Source organism: Solea solea, chromosome 20 (genome assembly GCF_958295425.1).
Source record: "Solea solea chromosome 20, fSolSol10.1, whole genome shotgun sequence".
In the NCBI taxonomy this organism is placed as follows: Eukaryota; Metazoa; Chordata; class Actinopteri; order Pleuronectiformes; family Soleidae; genus Solea; species Solea solea.
Genome location: NC_081153.1, coordinates 11,174,305 through 11,190,197, shown reverse-complemented (window position 1 = coordinate 11,190,197; position 15,893 = coordinate 11,174,305).

The window sequence follows — 15,893 nt, the reverse complement described above, 5'->3', positions numbered from 1 at the left end:
ACGTCACATACGATGCTCTCGCTCGCGTCACAAGTCCCACGTGGAGACGCAAACATTCTCAGGGAAACGGAAACAGAGGAAGATGGAGGGAAACTGGATCGGTTATGTCGGGGAGGAGGACACTTCCTTCTCAACCCTTCCGTTCCCTCCAGGATTCCAGGAGCACTGCGTAACTGCTCTCTACCTCTGATTAGATGACATCCTGCGGGAGTTCAGGCTGTGCAAAAATTGATTATATTTATATATTTATGTGCAAAGCAAAGTCATGAGGGAGATGTGAGGAGTGCAGATCTCAGGCTATAGCACGGTGCACTTTTTCATGATATTAATAGATTGCAGAACACCAAGCCACCTGACCTAGTTAAAGCCCCTTGAATGGGCTTTGTTACCATATACTGTGCCGTGTGTGTTCCACTGTGGGCCTGTGATTGAATGGAGGAATACTGTCCACATATTTATCTTCACCTTGACAGGAATGCTGCACTTTGCTCTATTTTTTAAGATACATTTCTTTCTGCTTCTTGTATTTTAATTAAACCTTTGCAAAGACAATTCTAACACCACCATTTTTAGCCTCAGCTTATTTTGCAACTGCACTTTGAGAAGATTTATTTCTTCCATTTCCAATTTGTCCAACAAATATTTCTAAATGTTTACTATCAACATTTTAATATGATTAAGTTCTTAACCGGTGACTTTACATATATAGGTGTTACTACTGTCCAACAAGAACAGTGTTAATGACACTGCGGATAACGCGGATCCCCGTTGTGAATTTCTCTGTGAGATGAATAAAGTATCTATCTATCTATCTATCTATCTATCTATCTGTTAACTGTGGAGTTGTTATGTTATTATGCATATAAAAGACACAGGAGATGATGTACTGAATCTATCCTGAAAGTGACAATTTAAATTGCAGAAATGTACATCGTTTACATATAATCTTATGCTTAATTGTGAGTCGTCCAGTTTAGTCACTACCAGTAAAGAAATAGCAAATATTTTCAACGTATGTATTATTTTTTGGTCAGTGCTCTTCGTTCTGATCTAATTTTCTTTAAAAATAATGAAAAGAATGAATGAATGAATTAATTAACAAATGAATGAATGGTAATATACACATAGCTTCATTTGTGTAAGAGCAGCAAGGCAAAGAGAGGGGGGGAAAAAAGAAGTCAAATCATTTAAACACACAATATGTAATTTCTGCCACTTGGGATCTCTCAATCAAAACAATAACAACATACGTAGATTGATGACATTGTGAAGCAGCATAAAATCCTGGGAAATGTCAGGCTTGAGAGCATGAGTGCTTTGGGGATAGACGCGGATGTAACTGGAAATCATGCAGCTCGTGCAGTGCGATACACAGGAGAGGCATAGGAACAGTGTTGCACAGTGTGGCCTTCTCTGGCAAAGCCTCTATGATCATTTTTGCAATAGCGCACATGGATAAATACGAAGATGTCATTAAAACGCGATCAAAACAAAACGCTCCATTACTTTGGAGAGAAACGCCTATGGATTTTAAGAGGGTTTGAAGCTTTGTGTGCTATGTAAGTGCAGTCTTGCCATTTCTGGGTATTTACATTCTGTTGTGGCCGGACGGATTGTTGGCTTCTACGATTACCTTGCATTCCCCATAGTAGCGCATCACATACAGGGTCACTTGGCTTTTAAAGGAAATGACAAGTAAAAACTCTGACCGGCTTGACTGACATAATGCCCAAAAACACACCCTAAGGTTACCAGCAAAATTGGGGTTGGACGCGCCCTAACACACTTGCGCCACACATGTAGGACCACGTGCTACAGAACTTTCAGAAAGGGGAAGGACAGCAAAAACGTGTGTCTCACCTTCTTAAAACTTCTCACAGCGACCCCGCTGTTCAGTGTCATGACAGTGTCACGGTGAACGTCGCCCCTCACAAGCATTTCTTTGTTTGTTTTTGTGACTATATTAGACAATGTGCTATTGTATCCTGTGCCGAGTGAAAATCTACATGTTCACTTAGCACAAAGAACACATTTCCATAAGCTTTTTTTTTCATTGTGAGAGAGCACTGACTATTTTTGGCTGCTCCCACAGGAGTTGCCACAGTGGTTTTTATTTACATTGTTGATTTTTATGCCTGATGCCCCCTCTTGCCCAGTTACATGTAGGCTAGCCGGATGGAAAGCCAACCTTCTAGTTAGAAGATGGCCTGCTGTACTGGCACACACAAACTGGCCAAATTGGCGTTGTGTTGAATTAATTCCATGTATTCATTCATTCTTTGCTTCTGAAAACTGCTCCACGTGTAATTCTAATTATCACTTGTAAGAGACTCCCCAGTAAACATGAAACACTCTGCAGTGTATACGTTTAGATGATAAGAGGGCGGGCAATTATGTCGCATTGTTACCATGGTGACAGAAAACCAGTGTATCTATCTTGAGCACGTTTCATTGGGAGTCACTACCTGTAGAATCCACTGAGATCACTGAGGTGTTAGATCCACTTCCTGGCCAATAAAAACTCCATTCAGAATCCAAACTCGTGTAATGAGGCTGACTTTATTTAGGCGACCAGGGTGGAACAGTCACACTGAATAAATAATATAAAAGCAATATAAAGTGCAGAGGCTGCCCAAACTAGGCTACATTCATCACAAGTGTCTGACCCAATACTGTTCATCAGGCAGACCTGAAAAAGGGGCTTAGGACTAATAACCTTGTGTCACACGGAAAAGATTTACAGCGAGCTTTGGGCCAACTTTTTGGGAAACTATTATGCAAATGTGGCACGATATTTTGTTTCTTCTGTGTTTTCAATCGCCAAAAATTGTCACTTACATGCTACGCCTGCTGTGCGTGCTACATCGAGACAGGAAAGAGACAAAGCAGTGCAAGGGAAAATGCAGACATGAGTTATTTCATGGTGGTTGTTGTTGTTTTTTCTTTTTTAAATGTCTCTTTCTGTTGCCTCTCTGTCTTGCTGGGTCTGTAATCCTCACACATGCAGGCACTTTGTCAGACTGATGCATTGTCATGGAAATACAAAGAAACAAACAAACAGAGAGACTTCTCCTTGCCCGCCGTGAAGCTGTTTGGCAGAGGTGGATAGTAACGAAGTAGATGCACTTCGTTACGCTACTTAGTAGTACGGATCTGTACTATACTTTTTATAGTTTTTTTTTTTGTTTTAGTTTTACCACTTTTGAACCATTTTTGGTTGTTTTGCTTCTTTTTATGCGTACTATAAAAATACTTTGTACTTTCCTTACTTAAGTACATTTAATGTGAGCTACTTTAAGACTATTAATCCAGTGATTTTCTTATGGGTGACTTTAACTCTCACCAAAGTCATTTTCAGGTATGGTATTTGTGCTTTTACTTGTCTTTTTCAAGTACTTTATACACCTCTGCTGTTTGGACACACAGGCACGTACGAGGCACATGCGTGCCCCCACAAAGCTTCACCCGTGTGCCAGCGCACACGAACAAATGATCATATAGCAGCGAGTAATCAGTTCTGTCTGTGGTCCTTATTACACTCACATCTGGCATTTAGTCACCCATGAGTAGCCGACCACAACAGGATAAACAAGATCCTCAGTGTCCCGTCTCGGCAATCACATATGACATCAGGTCGGAAAGAAAATGTTAGGTGGAAGAATTTTAAAACCTAAAGAAAGCACCAACCATGGAGTACACGTTTACTGTGCCAGTAGCACATAATGACCTCATAATAATTGCCATGTTCTCCGATTTCTCGGGCCTTCACTGTGAAACGGACCACAACAATCGCCGCCTCCCATACACCTGCTGATATTTGCAGCTCCTTAGCGGCGATGTTTCCGATGCTTCGAGCTGCCCGATGAGCCAGTCGGGGGGAACCCTTCTCCGGCAGCAAATGACAAAAGCGGGCCGTGTTATGCGTCGCGCTCGCTTCCTCGCTCAAGTGAGAGTTTCTCTGTGAATGAAGACGTGTTGTTCTGTGATTAGCCCGCTCGCTTGTCTGTGTCGTGACTTTATTTGTTGTTGCAGGTCAGTGAAGCGCAGGCTGACAGCAGGGGAGGGAGGCTGAAACGGTGCCAGAGACTCGTGTAGGGATAGCTGAGTCTTGTTGGCATTGTCGCGTTTGCCAGTGATTGCTAGTTAAAGGTCTGGAGGTCACACATCATGTAATACCCCCGTTTTTTTCAGCCATTGTCGGTTGAATTTATTGTAAGAATTTTCCTAATTAATAGTCTTGTTTGACAAAAATGTTCAGCGTGATCTGGACGTGCTGTATATTTGAACAGTTCAAACTCCAGCTACATCTTTATGTCGCTGGTTTGTAAAGGGAGCAAATGGACATACATTATCCTGTATGCACTTTTTCCCAATTTATCTCAGTTGAGTGATGTGTAATTTCCATTAAAAAAAAAAATTTGACCATATAATTAAAGTTATCAGGCAGTAAATGAATGGAAAATTCAGTTACACGGCTGCTGTACTACGTATATTTTTGGTTTGCTATTCCGTTTCTCTATTTTCTCCAAGTTTCATCCATAGGCTTTAGGAGAGCTGAACGCTGAGACCCAAAAACTGCACAGTTGTGGCAAACTAAGTAGCGAGAGGCCGTATGAGTGTAGCAGTAAACCTTGCAACTTTGGACAAAGCAGTCAGATTTACTTGAAATGAACACAGTGACATCTGACATCAACTTATACACAAGGATCACATTGAAACATCGACAGGGAAGCAGCGGAACATATGGAAGTACATACTTTGGCAGGAAAATTCACATAAGATGTGACTCTCGGGAGTTTCTAATGCAAAAAGAAACATCCACAGAGTTTCTCCCCTAGAGTCAGTGCATTCATTCAGCAAACCTTTAGACCTTAAAGCCTGTTTCGTCATCTTGAGTCACATCCCGACCGCACTGACACATAAACTCCTCGCTCTCGGCAGTGGAGGATGTTGCATTAATGCTTGTGTGCTCATCATATGTAGTATAAACAGATTAGCCTGGACACAGCACATGCAATAAAGGACTCTAATAGGACAAAGACAAACAAGACAATCTTGCATAGATTTTATCCTGATTAATGTACCATGGTTTGTAAAGTGTAATAGTAATCAGTGGGATGTCCTGACCATGCATCCTAAATGTGCTCCATACCGTGGGATCGAAATCTCGAGTGACATAAATGGAGATATAATATAAACAATGTAAAGGACACACCGAGGTATGTAGTATAGTTGTTTGAATACCAATTAACCTACTTTAACCTCAGTAATAGCAGTATTGCATTGTGTTGGAGGTCAGCATAATTGTATACCTGTGATGTCAGAAAATAAGTGAAAAACAAAAAAAAACACTACAAAGGCGACTCCAGATGAGCCCAGTAGAAACAACTTGAACTTGAAAGAAGTTCCCGATTGACACAGCAAGGTAAGACTAAGGCGTTCGTAATGGTGCAAATTTAGGTTTGAAATAACATCAATAGAGAAAAACTATCTTGGTTTTAAGTCTATTTTGTAGATCTATGTTCAATGTCGCCTCTATTTGCAGCAGTTATGTAGTTTCATCAAAAGGAAGCACAGCGTACAAAGAGCTCTGCTCCCTGTTGTTCTCTCTTTTTTAGTGCAGCTGTGATGGATAAAAAGCCTGCATCTAGTGCACTGGGGTTGCTTGGTGGTATAAGTGTTGCAAGATCAAATAGCTGTTGTGCCCCCCCCCCTCAGATCTTGCTTTCAAACACAAAACAAGAAAAGGGTTTTTTGAGTATAAACTGACAGACAGCTGTCAGAATTGACCACCTTGAAATATCTTACTATTTTATTCTATTTTCTTTTATTGTAAAAAAAAAGAAAAAAATCATTATTTAAATCCCCAGCAAAGATACTTGTTTTATGGACTGCACAGTTCAGAGGCTGGAGGTTTCTATCCCTTTTTAATTTGTTTAAATATTTACTGTTTGATACGTGCACTTCAGTTACCTAGTGCTTAAGATGTAAAACAACCAAAATACTACTGAAAAAGATTAAAAGAGAACTTAACCCTATAACGTTTGCGCAGGCACACTTTGCATTACCGTGTTTACGCGATGGTTTTGTGCTATCGGAAAAAAATCCAACAGTTTCTGAAAAGCTGAGAAGTTGCATGGTTATTACAGTTATTGTGCTGTTGCAGGGAGTCAGAGAGGAGAGAGTTGAAAAAAAAACGCCTGTACATAATTTTCCATTTCTTTGGGCCTGTTTTTGCACTTTGAGACGAAAAAGACGCAAACAAATGTTATTTTAAATATGTTTTATACTGTTCAAATTTCAAATTTCACACGCAAAATCGTGTGTTTGTGTCTTTTCTCAATAAAATATTTTGTTTTTATTAATTGAAAACTGTTAATACACTATTTTAACATGCAGTAAATTGTAAATAACTGCCAGATATTGAAAGTTATTCTCCAAAAATGGGCAAAAAGCATTTTAATTTTAGAGGGACATTTTCTGGCCCTTTTATGGTTAAAATAAGCAAAAAGTCCAGACAGGCATTTTGAGGCATAGGTGTTGAAGGGTTAAGGCTGCTCTAATAAACATTTTTATTTATTTATATTAATTTTTATCTTAAAAGGGCCAACTGAATTTCAGTGTAATGCATGTGTTTAACGTGTTGATTGAGAGCCAATAACAACCACCTGACTGCATTTTCCTTCAGCTCCACATTTAGGACATTTCAAGTCGGAGAGAAACGTGTCAAACGTAAATAAAATCTCTAATGCTTCATTGTTGCTTGAATGCCCAAACAGAGTGTTGTATTCGTCACATGATAACATTCATGTTGCGCTCAGAGCTTCTTTTCTATACTCCCTCCAACTGGCCAAAAAAATACATCCAAACCGATCTGCATTCTGCAAATAAAGCTCTCCATTAACAGCATGTTTTCTCAGCAGTGAAGCCCGGTGTTCAAGGAAACTATTACTGGAGGATTATTTCAATCTCCAACACAGTAAAAGAAGTACATGGAAATATCTTTTGGTCAAGCAGTAGCAGTGTGTCATTTGTTCAGGAATCAATAGCAAACAGCTGAAGTAATCATTAGAACAGCGACAGTGAGTGGGGGCAGCACAGGAAGCGTGAGCATTTGAAAAGCCAGTGAATGAATACTGCTTTTAATGTAACTAAATATAGAACTTGAGGACAAAGCAAAGGGGCCAGTGTGAGGTTTCTGTAACACCGCTGCAACTGGGTTTGATAATGAGTGCTTGTCGTCAAGCTCTCACTGCTTTAAGTCTGTGCTGTTGGAGACTGCATATTTTTGCATGGGCCGAGGCTGATGGGCTTTTTGTTTTCAGCTAACGCAGCCACAGCACATGATTCTGGTGTACTAAGATAATAAGGTTAATTTCGCCACGTGTGGGCAACGTCACTGGAGCATGTTCAGCTGGTTTGGGGACAGTGGTTGATATGGATATGCAATCTGTGGATGTGAAAACGTGCCCGGCCATGACCACGCGAAGCTCCATGAGATTTGCTGGCCTGATTGAGGGACAGCGTTGGCAAGGCTAGTGCAGTCATGGAAGTGTAACTGTGGGCATCTATAATTCAAGACGTAATTATGCAGTGGGCCGCTTTGTCAGCCAGTCAATCAGAACCCAGCTTTTCATTAGGCTGCCTGTCATTGCACTGCGCTGGAGGCAGACCTCTCGCACACATCACACACACACACACAAATAACTACACACACCCACACGAACATATGCCAGAGACATGCTATAGGCAGAAATGCATACACACTATTCACACCACCAATATATCATTAAAAAACAAGAGGAAGATTCCAGAAAAAATTGGTGTGATGACATTTACCTCCTCTTTCGTCCAATGGGTCCCCACTGAGACTCTATTTAAATGTCAAATGAGACTGATTGGATTACGGTACAGTGAAACCTGGAGAAAAAAACAAAAAAGAAAGAGCATAGAGGGGAAAGATATTAGAAAAGGTGTGGAGGAAGGGCAAAGGTGAAGTAGGGTGGTGGGTGTCAGGTCAAAGAGGTGATTATCTGTGACGGTAATTTATTTTCTGTTGTCGAACTAGCACAATTGTGGATAGGACATCGTGAGTCCAACTTGACAAGCCTTGATTATCGTAGGATGAATCAGGAATTATACTTCCAGAAAGCATGTCGGCTGTGGAGCTGCTGCCGTGTTTACACTGACTTTCCCTCTGGAAATGACCATAGACGTCACTCGACTAAATGCCAGGACTCTGAGCATCTGTCAGTCCTGCAAATGTTTCACAATAAAGCTTTCTTGGGTGTGACATATAAGCAGTGTTGGGAACGTTACTTTAAAATAGTAATTAGTTATAGTTACTCACTACTTGTTCCAAAAAGTAACTGAGTTAGTAACTGAATGACTCTATAATAAAAGTAACTCGTTACCAGGGAAAGTAACTATTTACGTTACTGTTAAAAAAAAAAGTTGCTATATGTCAAAGAATTTGGATTTCTTTGTGAATTTTTCACAAGTCAGTTGAAATAAGTAGAACAGACAGGTGTTTGTACATAACTTTCTATATTTATTGCACGTCGACAGACAGCAAGATGTTTATCCTGCACTTCAAGTATTATCTTTGTAAGAGAAGTAAACAGTTGCACCATATAAAGTGCATTTAACTCTGGCAAATGAAATCAAACTCTCTCAACCTGAGACAACAAAAGTAAACTTTTAAAGAACAAAAAAGTGTGTTTAGCTCTGTAATCTTAATTAAATAAATCAAACTCTCAATAATCGGTGTTTTTGGCAACTAACTTTGTAGATGCGTGTGCCATTGTGAGATGCTTCATTAAATTAGAATCGCTTACAACGGATGTCGACAAAGTTTTTGCTCCGGGACATAATGTACACATTACATGTACGTTCTTGCCTTTGATCACAATGAACTTGAAGAAGTGATTTTATTGCCACTTTGAAAATGCCAACTTTACATCGGAGTCCTGACTCGCCATTTCTGCTGCTTCATCAATTCTCTGTTTAGCTGTTGTGTGTGTGTGTGTGTGTGTGTGTGTGTGTGTGGCGTGTATGCTGGAATGCGTGAAACGTGACTCTGCCTTGGTCAATCATAATCGCTTACCTCGTTTTTAACCCGCCTCCTCACTAGCTGTGAGCCAGGGGTGCGTTGGGATTACACAGTTTATTCAATCAATGCATAGTAACGCACCGCATTTTACGTCCAGTAACGTTAACGGCGTTGTAACGACGGGAAAAGTAATCAGTTAGATTACCCCGTTACTGAAAAAATAACGCCGTTACCTAACGCCATTCTTTTAAACGGCGTTATTCCAAACACTGCATATAAGTAAAGTTTATTTATTTGTTACAGATAACAGATATCAGGAAGTGACTCACAATAAAATGAAATAGAAATAGTAAGAACATAAAATACCAAATACAGAACAATAGTAAAATACAGTACTTAGACTACAGACTATATAATGTATGTAGTCTACTGCAGCCAGTTACTTTCTAGTAACTCGCAGGTAGAGTATAAGTTCCTCCGAGACACGACAAGTAGATGTCTTGGTCTTGTCCTGAATCCCGAGTGTTTCCAATCAAGTAAACAAGAAGTAATTAAGTTTACACTTATTGTCAACCAGAATGCCGTGTCCAACCCAGACTCCCTCAGTCTCTCACATTAGGTGGACAGAATGGATAACGACTGCATGAAGTTGACCACACAAGGGTTGTGTGTTGTGTATCGCTGTTTTCCCATAAAAGTGGTTTGATACCTTCAGTATTAAACAGTGGCAAAATATCAATGGAAAAGACTGCGACAGAGCAGATTCAGCTCTTTGTTGAGTTTGTCTGGAGCCAAGCAGTGTGTGAAACCGGGGGGGGGGTTATGGTGTTATATAAACCTTCACTTATATACAGAACATACCGTCCTCAGGGACAGACGATAGAATTAATTGTCCAAGAGAAAGCAACATGACTAAAGCCCCCGCTTTGAAAATGCCAACAGAACAGAGTTTGACTGAAAGGGCAAGGATGGAGAGAGAAGAGAGAGGCCGTGAAGTCGCGGGGGGGGGGAGGGAAAAACAAGAACATGACAGTGAGATGGAAACTTGAGATACATTTGTCAAAGATAAATGAATAAATAACGTGCTTTGGGAGAGAGGTTATAGATAAGGAGACGGGGTCGAGCAGTGCTGATGACTTCGCAGCACTCTGACGGACAGAAGAGTGAAGACGAGTGAGCGTCTGCTGTATAGTAATTCGTCTCTCGAATATGTGTCCGCGTCTATACCGCTTGTGCGTCTGTGTACCGCGAGAGTATTTACTCTTGTGTTGGCCAAGATGTCTCATTACAGAATGGAAGAGGTTTGTTGAGGATGGAAGGAGGCACTATAGTGGGGACCTCGGGATCAAAGCCACCGGCATGTACTTTAAAAAAAAAAAAGAAAACGAAATAAATAAATAAATACGAATCAGCTCCACGCCACTCCAGAGAGTAGCGGTAATAATGTTGACTCTGTCTGATCCATGTGTACACTTCCTTGTCGCTCGGCACACCGCGAGAGGGAGGTTTGCGTTTGAGGATGTGTTTCATTTTTGAGGAGGAGTGTGCATAATGAGAAAAGGGACAGGGGACTTCACCGACATCCACACAAGGCCGTCGGAAAATGTTTGAATAATGTTGCCTAATTGGTGCCCCGATATATTTGTGAGCAAACAAGAGTGAATAGAGCTGTTATCTGTACTAGGCTGAGTGTTAATTCCGTCACTGAGTGCCACACACTTTCGGAGTGGCCCACTGAGGAATGTTTACATCAGGACGTTAGCGTGAGTGTTAAGTAAAAATAAAGAGGGCCTCCCATTCGTCGACTTCATTATACGTTGTTTTGCATCAAAAGTCAAAGCTTCCCGTACACCAGGAACCACTCAGGGTCGAGTGTCTTTCCCAGGGACACATCAGCCTGTAGTGGAGCTGAAGAGCTAATCCCCTACCTTTCCTCTTTATCAGTGACTGACGGGCAAGGCAACAGAGGAAGTCCTGGTTAGTCCTGGACACGAGCAAGGAAAAAAGGTCGGGGACCACTGATTTAAAGGTTGGTGTCCTACATTGATAAACCATATGGGATCGGTATTTATAATAACTATTTGTGTTATGTTATTTTACCCATCAAATAACGAGGGAAATATAATTCATTTCATATTCCCACTAAATATAAGAGAGTCCATAATCACCTGGCTTGCAACAATATCAGTGGTTTAACTTGAAAGAAGTCGTAGACATTGCAGAGAATATCTGACCCAAATTCCAAATGCAGAGAATAGATATGTATATTTCTTTTCTTGATTAAAGTGATAGTATTGAATCATCTGCAAATGAAGTGAGTAAAAATGGGAAGACACGGAAGATGTCTGTTGTATATATGAGGAAATATTAATATAAATGAGAAAATACAGAGTCTGCAGCGACCTGCCTTGTAGCTAATTAAAGCTTAAGCTGTGTATTTTCCTTCAGCTGCTTTCCTCCACTAACTCAGGGAAATGTCAAGCAACAGTGTTTTTGCCCTTGGTTTGGATTAACCCCTAACTTCTTTGGAACAATCCCAATTCCAAGTCACTGAGGTATTGTTTGATGGATAATGTCACCTTCCGTTTTCCTGGGGAAAAAAAATCACACACAAAGAACATCATGCTTGCCTGTCTGCCGTTTAACATCGCATACAGGTTTGCCAGGTTGACTCATCTGTTGTGAGGCAATCCAGTAGGAGTTACTGATATTTCTTTGCTTTTGGATATTAATACAAAGCAGAAAGGGAAGAAAAAAAAAAAAACCTTGAAAAAAATAAATAAAAGAGAAACATTAGTGAGTCAGCAGCAAGGAAAATGGTTATGAATACCTTTGCATCTGATAAGGCTTTTGATCTGATGTGTCACAAGATGAGGCACCATAGACAATTACCTCTCCAGAGCAGCACTCAGGGGGGGGAAAAAAAGCACGCCTGCTGTTTCCATTCTTCATTTGCTCTGGCACACACGCATGCAAACCGACATCCGCTGCAGTTTTGCCAAGAGCACTTGGGCCAGACTCCAACCTGTTGAACTAAGCCAAGATAAGATGGATTTTGGTGCCTCATCCCTCTTTGTGTTTCTCAAGCAAAATGTCACCAATACAAATTGTCCTGGGGAGTGGCTTAAACTAAATCCCTGCTCTCTATTGGTCCGTCAGGCCTCTGATCCCTTTGGATGCAATGCTACTGAAAACGCAATGCACAGATGAACTGCATACTGCTTTGTTTGCCTCCTTGATGTGTATGTGTGCCCGCAGGTAATCTAAAGCACAGTGCACATGCATGATACTGTCCTCTCTCTGCCTCTGTGTGTGTGTTTTACTATATTCCTGCTTTGCAGTCTGACAGCTTTGTTGGAAACCACAATGGGTTGCAACAAATGTAGTGCGACGAGTGTGAGTGTGTGTTTGTGTGTGTGTGTGTGTTCTCGTGAGGGTAAGTGGCTTTTGATAGCCCTCCTGGCATTGTGCAGAGTACCTTGAGTGACATGTGGTATTAAAAGTGTCAGTGTCGGTTGACATGACTGTGATAAGGAGCCAGTAAGAATAATCCTCATTAAACATCAATCCTGCAGGCTGGTTGCCCTGGGCGACACCTTGCACTGTGACATATGGAACACCAACAACAGCAACAAAAAAGAAGATAAAAAAAAGAAAAAGATTTACTTGTGCTGGTTTAGAAATTGGCTCCTGTTCTGGGTACCCTGAATTAATTTGCTGGCTTATCTCCTTGACACATCTGCGCTTAACATATGAGAAGTTTAAGCCTAGTTAGAGCTGCATGTATTTACTCATTGTGAGTCCTAAATTAAAGTCTAGTCATCTGTTAAGTATTATAGGATTAAAAATAGTTTTGTTACCAAGTGCAGATGGTGGTGAAAGGGATTTGTTTGTTTTTGTGCGTCTCTCTCTCTGCTTCTCCCCGACTCTCATTCACTCACTCCAATCAAAACACACACACACAGTGGTAAGGAAAGTGATGTCTCAGTGCTAGAACCATTCCAGTGTGTCTATTTGCTTATCAGTGGTCTATAGAGCACTCAATACCAGCATCATGGGGATTTCTCACTGACAATGCTGACTGCAGACTGTGCTTTGTGTCCATCCATTGAAAAGACCTGCATGAATTTTCGCCGCTTTGTCAAAGGTATATACGGCTCTGTGTCACACGGTCTTGGTGTCAAAGAGCGACACGTTCGCTTCACTGAATCAGTGAGACACCAGTGCCATATTGTGATCATTCACACCAAATGAATTTGTGCACGATAAGTTGGCGCACACATGGCAGACAATTTTGTTTTAGAAGCTACTACAAGATAACAGGATAACAAGGTAGCCTCTCACTCAACTTCACATCTTTCGGAGCATTCAGGTGTGCTGTATGTGTCGGCCTTGAACTGCAGGGGATTTGAAGTGTGTGCCTTTTAAAATGTTACAAATGCATGAAGAGCTTTTTGAGCTTTGTAGATCTCAGCATGAATGTGGTACTTTCTCACAACGGTGCTAAGAGCAGATGCACAATTTTGCTTGTGGTGCTAAATTTCATACTGTCTTCTTTTTATTTTTGCCTCTGTCATCTTAAAGTACATTTTTTGCTTTGCCTTCCATAAATATTGTGTTCTTTTGTCGGTCATTTTGCACGGAGCTTTCTTTAATCACCCATGCACATTTTAGTGTACACACATTAAATATAGATGCAGCATATATTCAGTTTCTCTCTTTGACACCAACAGAGGCCATAAAGATGGTTGTTTTCCACGGTTTGGATTCATTAAAGCGCCATGCAGCAAACTAGCCCCTAATTAATCACATATAGTGCTTAAAAAAAAAAAAAAAAAAAAGTTCTTTGACTCACACTTTTGGTTGTTTTTAAGCAAAAGGTGAAATTATATTCCACTATAAGACAAATTCTTGTCCATGTGGGAAATTAAAGACTAAAGAGTGGATCAAGCTGCAAAATCATTGCAAACGTTGTACAAGGTTGTTATGAACCCCCTAAACTTACTATCAAAATACAGAATGAATCAGAATTTGTTTTTCAATTTAAAATCAAATTAATGAAAGGCAGTGTATGCCCATCTTTAGATATAATCTGCACGTACCAGTAACACTGAATCATCTCCCCAAAAAGCTCCAGCCTGCTCCTCAAGTGAGTCACAGGCACAGATCTATTTTAATGATGAAACCTTTTATTTTCTTTGGGAGATAAAATGAGAGCCTGGTGTTGTAAACTGTATATTGTGCTATTGATCGTGTACAATGAGGTGCTTTTGCTGAATATACAGCAAATTAAACCCTCTCTTTTTTTACCAAAACAAAAAAAAAACCTCATTCTGTCAGGTGCCAGATCAATCAAGTTGGAAAGTTTGTGCTCTGCTACCTTGTCACAAGGGAATAATGTGACTGCCTATCGATCCTGGACACGCAGAATTGACCAGCCTGTCGATATTCAGGGGGAGATGAGCACTGGGGAATCTCAATTACCAATCAAGAGCACACCAAACTGTTCATCCCACCTCAAGGAATACTGGTAAATCTTTGCACACTGGAAACCTATCTCTATTCATGACTCACTGCCGATCTTCTCCTCATCTCCAGAGGTCCTGCAGCTTCTTTTCCTCTTCTCTAGTCACTACGACTTGTCCACATTCTAATTGACTTCTCCCAATGAATTTCAGCTGGTCGCGTCATTTAGTGGCCCGCGTGCCAATTATCATCGGCCTCCTGAGCCAAACCTTCCCTCGTTCAGAGGCTATGGATGTTGTCTTGATGGTGAGTCACTGTCCAAAGGAGCTGGCACCCAGTGAGGGTTTTCTCCTGCAGTGGGATCATTTGCATGAGTAAACCAGCAGGGTTTGACTTTAAAAGAGAAGGGTCAATGGAATAATCCAGAGATTCACTTCTCATCTCCTTTTAATCAATGTTGGGTCCTGAGGCCTTTGCGCAGGGGCTGTTCTGCAAGAGTTATTGGGAGAGCTTTGCTTTATGTACCCAGTTCATGCTGAACATTTTGCTGACAATCAGCAGTATTGGATCATTGCTGGATACACTATAAACCCCCTTCTGTGTGTGTATATATTAGAAATTGTAGATTCTCCTGCTTTTACCCTAAGCCCTTTTTTATTACCTTTGTCGTCCGCCATTTTGACTGACACCATAAATCAGCCATTCACATAAACGTGACCCGACACATAATTTAAATGGGAAACATAATTGTCGACTATAAATTGTTAGATTCATTTTATTTACCGGAAAGAAGGGGTGAATAAGCTTGCAGAGTTATCATGGAACTATATGTTTACGTGTCGTCCATGTTGGTTTACAAGTTGCTGTTAAATAGTAGCATTACTTAACCCTTTCAGCTGAAGCCGTGTTTCCATCGGTTCGGTGCGGTACATACTTTTTTGCATTTCCATTCGGAATAGTAGCAACATAACTGGCCCCAGTTCCATTTTTCTGTACCCTTCCCTTGGGGTACCAGAGTAAAGGTATGGTACGGGTGGAGCTAGTCTCTATCAGCTCATTGGGCGACAGAAAAGCGCCACTCTCTTGCGGCCGGTGTCTCTTCAACGCCATAGTCTATTGTCATACAAATCTTGACGTCTTGTTGAGACAAACAGCCACAGAAAGAACGAGCTGCCGGATGTCCTCCTTTGTTGTCCACTGTGTTGCGTTCAATGTCGTTGTTTGTTGTCGGCGCACCAGTGCTACGTCACTCTTAGGTATCGCACTGATGCGCACACACCGCCTACCTAGTACTGTGAAAATCAACTGTACCATGATTAAGTATTTAAGTATTTGCAAACTCTATACCAATGACCTGTATGTCGCTAGACATTAG